This window comes from Ambystoma mexicanum, chromosome 3q (genome assembly GCF_040938575.1).
Source record: "Ambystoma mexicanum isolate Mex_15411 chromosome 3q, UKY_AmexF1_1, whole genome shotgun sequence".
Lineage (NCBI taxonomy): Eukaryota > Metazoa > Chordata > Amphibia > Caudata > Ambystomatidae > Ambystoma > Ambystoma mexicanum.
Genome location: NC_090926.1, coordinates 764524629 through 764534849, shown reverse-complemented (window position 1 = coordinate 764534849; position 10221 = coordinate 764524629). Strand labels below are relative to the sequence as shown.

General features: G+C 48.5%; 1 protein-coding gene across 1 annotated transcript in view; it reads left to right on the top strand.

Moving 5' to 3' along the window:
* The first annotated feature begins 774 nt into the window (after nt 1–774).
* MYO15B (myosin XVB) overlaps nt 775–10221 on the top strand; it is a 721855-nt gene continuing 712408 nt past the window's right edge. The window contains exon 1 of the mRNA XM_069654768.1: nt 775–967. The gene's annotated coding sequence lies outside the window, so the exon portion shown is untranslated. The remainder of the gene's footprint in view (nt 968–10221) is intronic.

The following is a 10221-nucleotide window of genomic DNA, read 5'->3' as shown; positions in this document are numbered from 1 at the left end:
GTGTTTTTGGTTCGGGCATGGGCCTATTGCCCTATAGGCCAGTCCGAGCCTGTGTACGAAGAACAAAGACAACTTTAGAAACCCCGGTTACAACTCTGGGGCAAGGGGAATATACGCCAGGTGATATTGAAGCTAAAGCAGCCCAGGCACCCCAACCCTTGAGGGGTGATAGGGAAAGGAGTTCTGGGACTGAATGTCAGCAAGCAAAAGTCGCTGCTACAGACGGCAACTTGAGCAAAGGCAAGAAACAGACACCAGTCCGTGAGAATCCAGGTCCTGGCCGAAGCGGATGGGAAATCTGTAGGTATAAAATGCACCTTCTCGTTGTTCTTATAAACATGTGTACGGTCCCCTCACTGCTGCGTACATCTATAACAGGTGTACTCGTTATATTGGTAATTGTAAGCACGTGTTACCAGGCGCTGAAACTGTTAACGTTGTTATGAGCGCTATACACATTTTTTTTTAATCAGTTCTCCTAACAAGTCTCCTGAAGTTCCCTCGCATATGTGAGATCTCTTCGGTTCGCCTCCATACAGACAGGTCACCAGTTCATCTATGCACATATATGGGGAGTCGTTAGTGTTCCTGTGAACATGCATCATGGCACCCGAGTGCTCATGGGCACGCGTACATGTAGCCAGCCTTCTCCTCTATAGGCCCTGTTAGATATGGAAACTCCAACACACCCACACACACGCACGCGCACAGGTGTTGCCGGGCCTCTCCCTGGCCTGTTTGCTCTCTGGATGTTAAGCGACTTACATTATTGGCTCCAAAGTTCAGCCCTCCTGGCACGACAGCTGCGTCTTCTGCCCTTCCCGCCCTGCCCTCTCGCCCGCCTGGACTTTATCCGCTGCCAGGGCTCCCGTTCCGGCCCAGCGGAGCCCAGCCCGAGGGAGTGCCTCAACGGGCAGAAGGAGACGGGCAGCGCAGCCGCAGGGAAGGCGAGCGCGGCACTGCGCAGGTAGGCCAACGGGGCTGCACGGGGGGTGCCAGGCATACGACTTCAAATGGAGCTACAGGTGTATCGTAAACGACCGCACACGCGTGTGCCAGGCGCACTGGGGCAAATTCAGTCACATGCCAGCCTAAGCAGGCAGGGCTGCCGAACCTTTAGCCAGGTATCTGACTCTGAAATGCCAGTTGGGCTGGGGTGGAGTCAGTCATCTGGCATGCATTTTCCTCTGAGAGGGAGATTTGCGCGCTCGGGGTGGGGGTCTGTTGTTGGATGTGGCGCACTCTGCGGTAGTCCTACCTCGCTTTCTGGGGGCGCGCCGGTTTTAAAGTCTCTCTTTCGTCTGCGGGCCTCCACTGAGCTGGGTGTTGGCGACTGCGGCCAGACTGCGCTTGCGTTTGTACTCGGCGTTTGGAGTGTCCCTGATCCCCATTCTTTGTCAGTACTTACATGGCAGTAATCCGGGCTCGGTTTCTGTTTATGTGGTGTCTGTGGTTGCCGCTGCTTGTGGCGGCTTCTGCAATTGTCAGCAAAACACCCGGTCTATGTTTGGTGCCCCATGAGTGCCAATCAATCCTTTCACATAGACAGTTTTGGGGGGTTGTTGTGGGTTCCAGCCTCTCCCCCCTTCTTGTCTGATTGCAGCTTTTTTCTTGTCGTGTTAGTTATCTCTGTTCTGTGACTTTTTTGGTTATCTGTCGGCAACATTACCCCGTGTTCTTTATTTATGGTGTATTTCGTGGGTGTCTGTGATACTTCCGCGCGTGTGTGTGGTGGGTAACTTAGGCAGCAGCATCCCTCACGGTATGCTAGTTAGTATTTCCAGTTCTGCGTTTTAAGGTCTGTTAGAGGGGCGCCATTGCAATACACGACGCCTGTTGCCATGTGCCTGCATTCACGCCGCCTGTGCCAGTCATTGCTCGCTGCTCGGCGTCTGCTTATCGATCTATAATGCCCCCTACTCTTGTCTGCCTTCGATAGCGGTGCCTGAACTGTGTCTGTTTTTGTGGTGCTGTCTATGGTTTCAGTCAACACTGGCCTGCATTTTTTGGGGGTGAGCATGTGGCTTGGGGTGTCAGTGTGACTAACACCTGCTTTTGTGTCTATGTGTATCTGTGTCAGTAATCTGTTTGGGGTGGGGGGGGACATTATCTTTTTCGATTAGTGCCAGATCTATTGCGTGTCCTTTATTCTCTCAAATCAATGTATGCACCACAGCTGTAATTCCAGTCAATCTCGCTCTTAAACCCTGCCACTGTTCTAGGGGAGCAAAACAGAAAGGCGATGGCTGGAAGGTTTTGAATGAATCATAGCCTCTGCCATTGTTCAGAGCACCCCCGCCCCCCACCCACCCCCCAATACTATTGTTTTTTAGCCTGCCCTGCCAATACAGAAGAGGGGCGACAATATGTATATCAGACTTGGACCTACACTAATGGGGACGCGCCAGCAGGAAGTGCAAGGTGACGGCCCCTCCGCAGGAACCCACAAGCAACCAGAGACGTGTCAGGCTCATTGGCATTTGTCATTGAGGTGCAGCTTGGGGTTTTCGGCATTGCAGGCTCGTGGCCCACGTCTGAGCACATCTATTACATTAGGGGCGACTGTAGCAGAACAGAAAGGTGATGGCTGGAAGGTTTTGAATGAATTATCACCTCTGGGATTGCTCAGGGCAACCCTGCAGACGATCCAAAATGACAGGAGAAAGATCCTAAGCAAATCAGGCCTGGTCCCACCCCATAAGGGGCCGTCTATCCCAAAATACAAGGTCTCCCCCCTGTGCACAAGACCACAAGCAACATTAGACGTCTGTGTAACATGTCGCAGAGTTCTGTCTACATGCCATTTTTTATTTCCCCTCACCTACAGTCTTTTCTGCCCTTCTCTCCCGGCATTCCTTTTAGTGTGTCCCCAATGTGTGTGCTCTCTGGGGGCGTACATGAGTCCCCATTCTATTGCTGTGTTTTGGGTGTGTTTCTTGGAGATGCAGTGACCCCGGGGCCTGCCGTGGGATGTCTGTTGGGGAGGTGTGTTGCTTTGTTTCTAGTATTCGATTATACTTAATTTTCCTATCCTTTTTGGCTTCTTTCAGTTTACCGATCTGTATTACCCAATAGAATGTGTCCAGTAAACCTGATTAGAATTGTTCCGCTGACTCCCATCTTGCGCACACAGCGGAAAGGTGCCCTTTTCACCTGCCCATGCACGTAACAATGGGAAGGCTTCTAACTTGCTTTTTAACAAGCGAAACAATTTGGGCCATAACGTACTGGTGCATGTACAATTCTGCATAGTACGGGGCAAAAATGGCCCTATTTCAATGCATTTTTGCCCATCTGCTCGACTACATATAATCAATGGTACTGCACCGGGGTCAAGTCCTAAAAATTAAAGCGGGGGTCTCATCAACAAATGCAATGGGATGTAACGTCGCTGGAAATTAAATATCAAGGTGAAATATGCATATTTCATTAAATTGGCTTTGCATAACCACCCAAATTGAACAGGACGATTGGCGTTTGCCTTTCATAAAATCAATACACACACAAAACCAAGAGAGGATATTTTCTTCTAATAGTGTTTTTTAAAACTTTGAAAGCTGTGCACGTTTTAAACTCCAAGAACCAAGACATTTTTCCCTGGGACTTGCAGTACCGAAATGGGACATTTCATATTTAGTTGTTTGTTATTTTTCATCAGGTTATGTAGTGCAGCGGTGAAGTGTCCGACCTTCATATCTGCCGACTGCAGTTTGATCCCCAGATCGGCTTTAATATATACATTCAAAGAGGACATTCAATGTTTCTCACTTTAGCTGAGGGGGGACTGAGTCAACCGTCTGAATAAAGTGGGTGGACTCAGTCCCCCAGGGTGTACCCTGGACTTGAGCCCTGGTACTGCAGAACCTGAAGCCTGCCTTGCAGCTCGGCCCACTCTCCGGCCTGTTAATGCTTTCATAAGGGGAATGGGCTGATTTCCAGTCTGTCGGCCCGGGAATCTACCAGGCTGTGGCTGGGACGTATTGTGAAGTTTCAAGGTTTGAAAACTGAATTTAAAGGGTTGTCCCTTATATTTGCTTTCATAAAAACTGCACAGTAAACCCCAACCTATTCGATTTACATAGAAGGAAGACCCTGCAGAGGGTTGGCTCATTTCATGAACCTTCCTAAAGGGGCAGACAGCACGTGAGGTTAGTAGGGCGTGACTAACACGTTGCTGTTAACAGAAACACCTTTCTTTTGGTGCAAAACACGACCCAAATACAGAAACAAGCAGGTTTTCTTTATTAATTTATTATGTGCAAGCTTAAGTCAGGGCATCTAAAAATATCATGCCAGGCAGGAGATGGTCTAGGGCAGGGGTCTGCAACCTTTGGCTCTCCAGACGTTTTGGACTACGACTCCCATCAGCCCCAGCCAGCATAGTCAATGCAATGGGGAGTCAAAGTTTGCAGTCCCCTGGTCTAGGGTCTTCAAGCACGAGCCAGTGGCCCGCTCATTGCCTGTTCCTTACCAGACTTCATTGCAACCAAGAAGTAAGGACTTGGATGGGTTCTGTTCATAGCTAAAGACCCCACATGCAAACTGGAGATTAGACTGGAGAGCCCACTCCAAGATAATACTTCCATTTTGATCTGGCGGCTTCAGCATTACCAGCCACGTAATAGCACATCTCCGCGGCGGTGTCGTCCAATCTCCTATGAAATGTTCTGCTGCCAAAGCTATTCTCCTGCTATAGTAAGGGAACAAAAATGGTTTAGAAAAAGAGCTTCTCACTGGCAAATATATCTGCTGCTGGAATTACACATGCTACACATTTTTCTGTGGTTTTTTGGTCATCACTATCAAATACAAATTTTCCTTAGTCCTTAGTAATGGATACAACTAGCAACACGAGATAGTGTATGCAGGTGGCATATATATCAAACCTGGTGAGGCCTTCATTAGGAGTCAGTAGCAGATCAAAGTCTGAAAGTATATCCACACCTGACCCACAAAGTTTCCTCTACCTTAGTTCCTTTTTTCTTTTATTCTCCAGAGAGAGGATGGAACACTTTCCTTATGAGAGTTTTATAAAAAAAAAGGTTAGTTATATTTTTCACTGCATTTATTTAGATCCCCGTTTTTATCATGCGCCTTCTTTTGCCTCTCCATGTTTCTTTTTGTACTTCTGATTCCTGTGACTTGACATTTCATGCTTCGATTGTTCCATCAGTTTGAATAAATAACACTTTGGTGCATCCGCATTGCCCAGAATTCTACACCTGGTCAGAAACCTTTGGTGAGAAATTGCTTCAGGTTTCCTATTTTCTTTATTGTGAAGCAAATTGAAACCTATTTTTGCAGAACACTGTACAGCGGTCTGAGATGCAATCCATATTGCAGGCTCACAATTCCAGCTGGGGCGTGTGCAAAGGTTCTCCAATACCTTGATTCCGAGTTATCCCTGAGTTGCCAGTGGAAACTAAATGCAGATTATAATGATTAACTCTCGCTCAGCTGTCAAACACTCTTCTGACATCTGCCGCCTCCTGGAGGAACTTGACCTCGATGTCCTCGGTCTCACCGAGGCATGGTTCACTGCCAGCTCTGTCATGAGCTTTGATACTCTCCTCCCTGACGGCTACAAGATCCTCTCCACGCCCGATCCAACCGCTCCGGAGGGGATGTAGCCCTGATCTTCTCCGAGTGGATTTTTGTCTCTGTCATTCCTATGCCTGCCTACTCCCCTTTCAAATGCCTTGTCTGCAGGCTCTCTCTCTCTCGCCTAGCCATTCCCTTACTGTGGCTACTATCTATCGGCCACCTGGTCAGATCTCCTCCTTCCTCTCTGAATGGGCAAACCTTTCCTCTTCCCTCCTGGCCTCGACCACTTAACTCCTCCTTCTTGGAGACTTTAACATCCACCTGGATGCTTCCTGTCCTTCCTCTGGACTCTTTCATGGCCTCTGTGACTCTCTCTCACTCTCTATTCTCCCCTCTGGGCCGACTCACTCTACAGGGCACACTCTGGATGTTCTGATCTCCTCAGACCTTCCCCTTTCTATCCCTCTCACCACACCGCTCTCCTGGAGTGATCACTTTCTCCTTTCCTCCCAGCTCACCCTCTCTTCCCCCCAGGCTAAGCCAATTCCAGCACTGCCACCCACCTTCTCAGTTATCCGACCCATGAAGCGTGTGTCAGTTGAGGCTTTCGCCGCCATTTTCTCACTCCCCCTCCCACTTTAGCTGACTCGCACCCTGAACAGCCCTTTCCATGCTCCACTCTGCTATATCTGATACTCTCGATGTTCTTGCCCCGGTCATGAGGATCTGCTTGAAGCTCAAAGCCAAGTGCAATTCCTGGTACGACTCAGACCTCATCACCCTCAAACGCAAGTGCAGGGCGGCTGAGCGGAAATGGCGTGCCTCTGGTACATCCTCTAACAAACTGGCATGCCGCTTGCTCCAAAGGCAATACCGGCCCTCTGACTGCACCAAGAAGAGAGCTCACACCCAAGCCCACATCTCTGCGGCATCTTACAACTCGGCCGTACTCTTTAAAATCTGCAAGGAACTGGCCAATCCTTATGCAGTCTCTACCTCTCCTGTCTCTTCCCAGGCCCTCTGCATGGCTCTGGCTTCTCATTTCATCTCTAAAACTCAGGACATCCTGTCCTCTCTCTCTTCCTCTCCCCTTACCCACTCTACTCCCTGACCTTCCTCTGGCCCTTCTTTGGCCACCTCTCCTCCCTCGTTCTCTGCCTTTCCCCTGTTCGCCCCAGACGAGGTTTCTAGACAGTTCAATCTATGAAAGTCTCATCAAAACAGGTTCATCGCTGTGCCTCCAAAACCATCAAGGACCACATTGACTCCCGGGCTCCTGCTCTGGCCGACTTCTGCAATCACTCCTTTGCCACTGGAGTCTTCCCTTCCCCCCTGGAGCACTCCCCTGTGACCCTCTTCTTAAGAAACCCTCTGCCGACCCGTGCTGCCCGGCTAACTATCGCCCGATCTCCATCACTCCCTTCCTGGGCAAACTCCTGGAAAAGCTGGCCATCTCCCTGCTTATTCTTCACACTGAATCTGTTGGTTGTCTTCATGACCACCAGTCTGGTTTCAGAGCTGCAAGAAGCACGGAAACTGCTCTCCTGAACATCTGTGAAGACCTGCTCTCCAACCCTGATTCCAACACCCCCTGTGTCCACATCTTACTTGATCTCTCTTCAATTTCTTGTCTTTGCGGCTTTGATTCACGAGTCAAGGTTAATACCACAGGCTTGGCCTCAACTCCCCAACTTGTTGTTTATCCCGGGAGGGTCACTGGTGTCCTTGAAACACAATGCAGGTTTCTTCTTTTCTGCGATTTGGTGTTCTCCACGTCTCCTTCACAGCTTCCCGGAGGCAATGACCGCCTGCCGGGAACTTCAGGTTTTCTTTACCCTTTTCTCTAGTCCCTCGATTGCTTGCTCTGCTCGAGTAGGTTTGCCTATGTCCTGGAAGTTCTGCTCCTTCTCATGTTCCACCTTGCTCAGAGTGTGTCTCTATGTTCTGCCTTTTATCCGTGTGGGGAGAGCTAATGGGTATCAGATGTATGTGATTAAAGTCAAGTGACTGACTTTGCCTGACCCAATTAGCGGGACATTTTCAATGAGATATGTAAGGGTTAGCCTCTTTACTCTGAGTCACCCTCTTCTTCTGCCCAGTTTTTGTGCAGAGGGGGGGAGTTGGAACATTTGCGAATCCTATAAAATACGATGGGTAATGAGTATGGGAAAGGGGGGAATACTGCATTTCACCACCGGTTGCCTCACCCCGCTCCCCAAAGACACTTCACCCAGGTGATCCTCCTGCACTGGTCCACCCCCAGGGTCTGGATCCAAAGGCGATGGCTGTGTCCTGGCCACCTGAGAGGGAGATCCCCGGGCACTAGTAGGTGAGACACCCTTTGGTTTCTCACACAAGTAAAAGATGTATGGAGTGAAAAGAACTTTGTGTTGTATTTGGATCGGAACTTGGCTATTGAAAAGAACTTTCTTGATATGAACTTCTGGTTTGGAAATGAAGGTGATCCGACCCTGGTTGAAATTAAATATATTTACAAAGTTTATGTTTGAATATAACTGTTATATAATTGCATTTAAACAGCCATTTGGTACCTGTATTATTTTTGTTGTACGTATAAGTGCGAGGGACAGATATCTTAGAGTGTTTTCCTTTAGTCTTAGTTGGACATGTAGGGACCTTCTCATTAGGTTAGGGAAAGCAAGGCATTTATCACACCCTTATTATTTAATAAAATGGCTACTTGTGAAAAACGTTTATCTACTTATCTGCCTCACATTTATGACTCCTCACATAGCCCACGAGCGAGCCAGGGGTGGACTGGGAACCAAAAGGGGTTCTGGAAATAATTCTAATTGGCCCCATGTTACACATTTATAGCAAGCCCAACCCTTTTCCTATGAGTAAATTAGGAAATAAAATAGGATTCCACACAAAAGAGGCCCAGGGTGAAGAGGCCTACCGGGAAATCTCCAGAGTTCCCTATAGGCCAGTCCAGCACTGGAGAGAGCTAGTCAATCCACTGCATGGTTTAGGGACACTTCTGAAGGCTCAGCATGGCTGGATCCCAGAGAAGGCATTGAGGCTAGTTGGCCCCAGTAGTCCAAGAGCTGAAACACAGCTCAGGGTCTTTGGAGACCAGGTATTCCAACAGGACTTCATCAGGGATGCCAGACCTCTTCAGATCTTCAGTCAGATGTTCGTCTATGAGGGATTTTCTCCAATGCTGATCTGAAGACATGGATGCAGGAGTCCTCTTTTTATCCAAAATTCAGGCTGGAGGTATGTCCAAGCCCACCAATGGCAAGGATCCGCACCATTCAAACAGCCAATAGTTGACCATTCAGAGACATCTACTGGTTTCACTCATGCCCCACAACTAGACTCTCTAGCACCACAGATGTGGAATGGGACTAGACAGTCCCACCCTCTTCCTAGTCCACACACACACATCACTAGCCTGCGAAAAACAGCAGCTTTCCTGGGCTAGTGCATGAACGTAGAAGGGATTTCCAGGCCTAGCAAAACAGGAAGAAGGTCAAACAGCAATATGACCAAAGAACAAGCGAAAAATCTTGTGGCACAACCATTCCAGGGCATTAGCAGCGCTTAATAGCCTTATGCAGTAATGCAAATGTGCACACTCAAAATAATGGAATAATTGTAAATATTTATCTGCTGGCACCAGCTTGTCTTTTAGCACATATAAAAGTAACCAAGAATCCCAAGTGTGAAAAACTAGGGTGATACAAAAGTAACCCCATTGCACTGCATTGTTAGATGCTGAGCGCAATGTTAAAAAGTCACAAAAGATAAAATTTAAACAAAGTTTCCCAGTACTGGTAGTTTGAAGGACTGATCAATTTCTCAACCACTGAGCAAAAGGCAAGCTGAAGCCTTTACTTCCCCTCAAAAAGTCAGAACAGGTTAAAACAGAGAGTAAAAAGAAAGGTGCCTCATAGAAACTATGGACGGAAAGTTGCAAAAAGAGAAATCTTTCCTAACATCGCCAGCCGTACCTTCCATGGCAGGGGCCCAGAGTCCACATCAAAGAATTGTATTGGATACATGCCTGTCAGAATGCTTTGATCCAGCAATGCAGTGCTAATAAAAGCTCTTCGTTTCAACCTGACATGTCAAGCCGAATCGTCCTCATTCCTGACATACATATGGAACACTATACACTAGCGACTCTGCACATTGGAAGACCACATAACCTTCAGAAAGCCCCTTAAAACAAGGCGGTTTACCAAAGCACAATCAATAAAATAGTGCTCATAGGCGATCCAATCGCCAGGTCTGCTTAGCCCATTGGCCCCCTTAGAAACAGACATGGGACATCAACACCAGCCGTCAGGCATCAGCCTAATCCAGGCCTATGACAACCATAAAAGAGAGACTGGCCATCAAATACCAAGACCCGGCCGAGCCGTGAGGCGAAGCCGTGCCGGGTATTAAAGGCCCAATTTAAAGGCTGGCTGTCTTTTCCCCTACTTCCCTGGCCAAGAAGGATGTCCCCTCACCATCGAGAGACAGAGCCTGCAGTGTCTCCAGCTACTGCGAGCTGATTCCAAAACAACAGAAAGATGGCCACCACCTTTTTACCTATTCTAGGACCTGACTGCCTTTGCCTGGAGTGGCACATTGCTACATCTCTCAGCCTGATTGGTTGTTGCCCCCATCAAATGCCAAGGCCCGGCCGAGCCGTGAGGCGAAGCC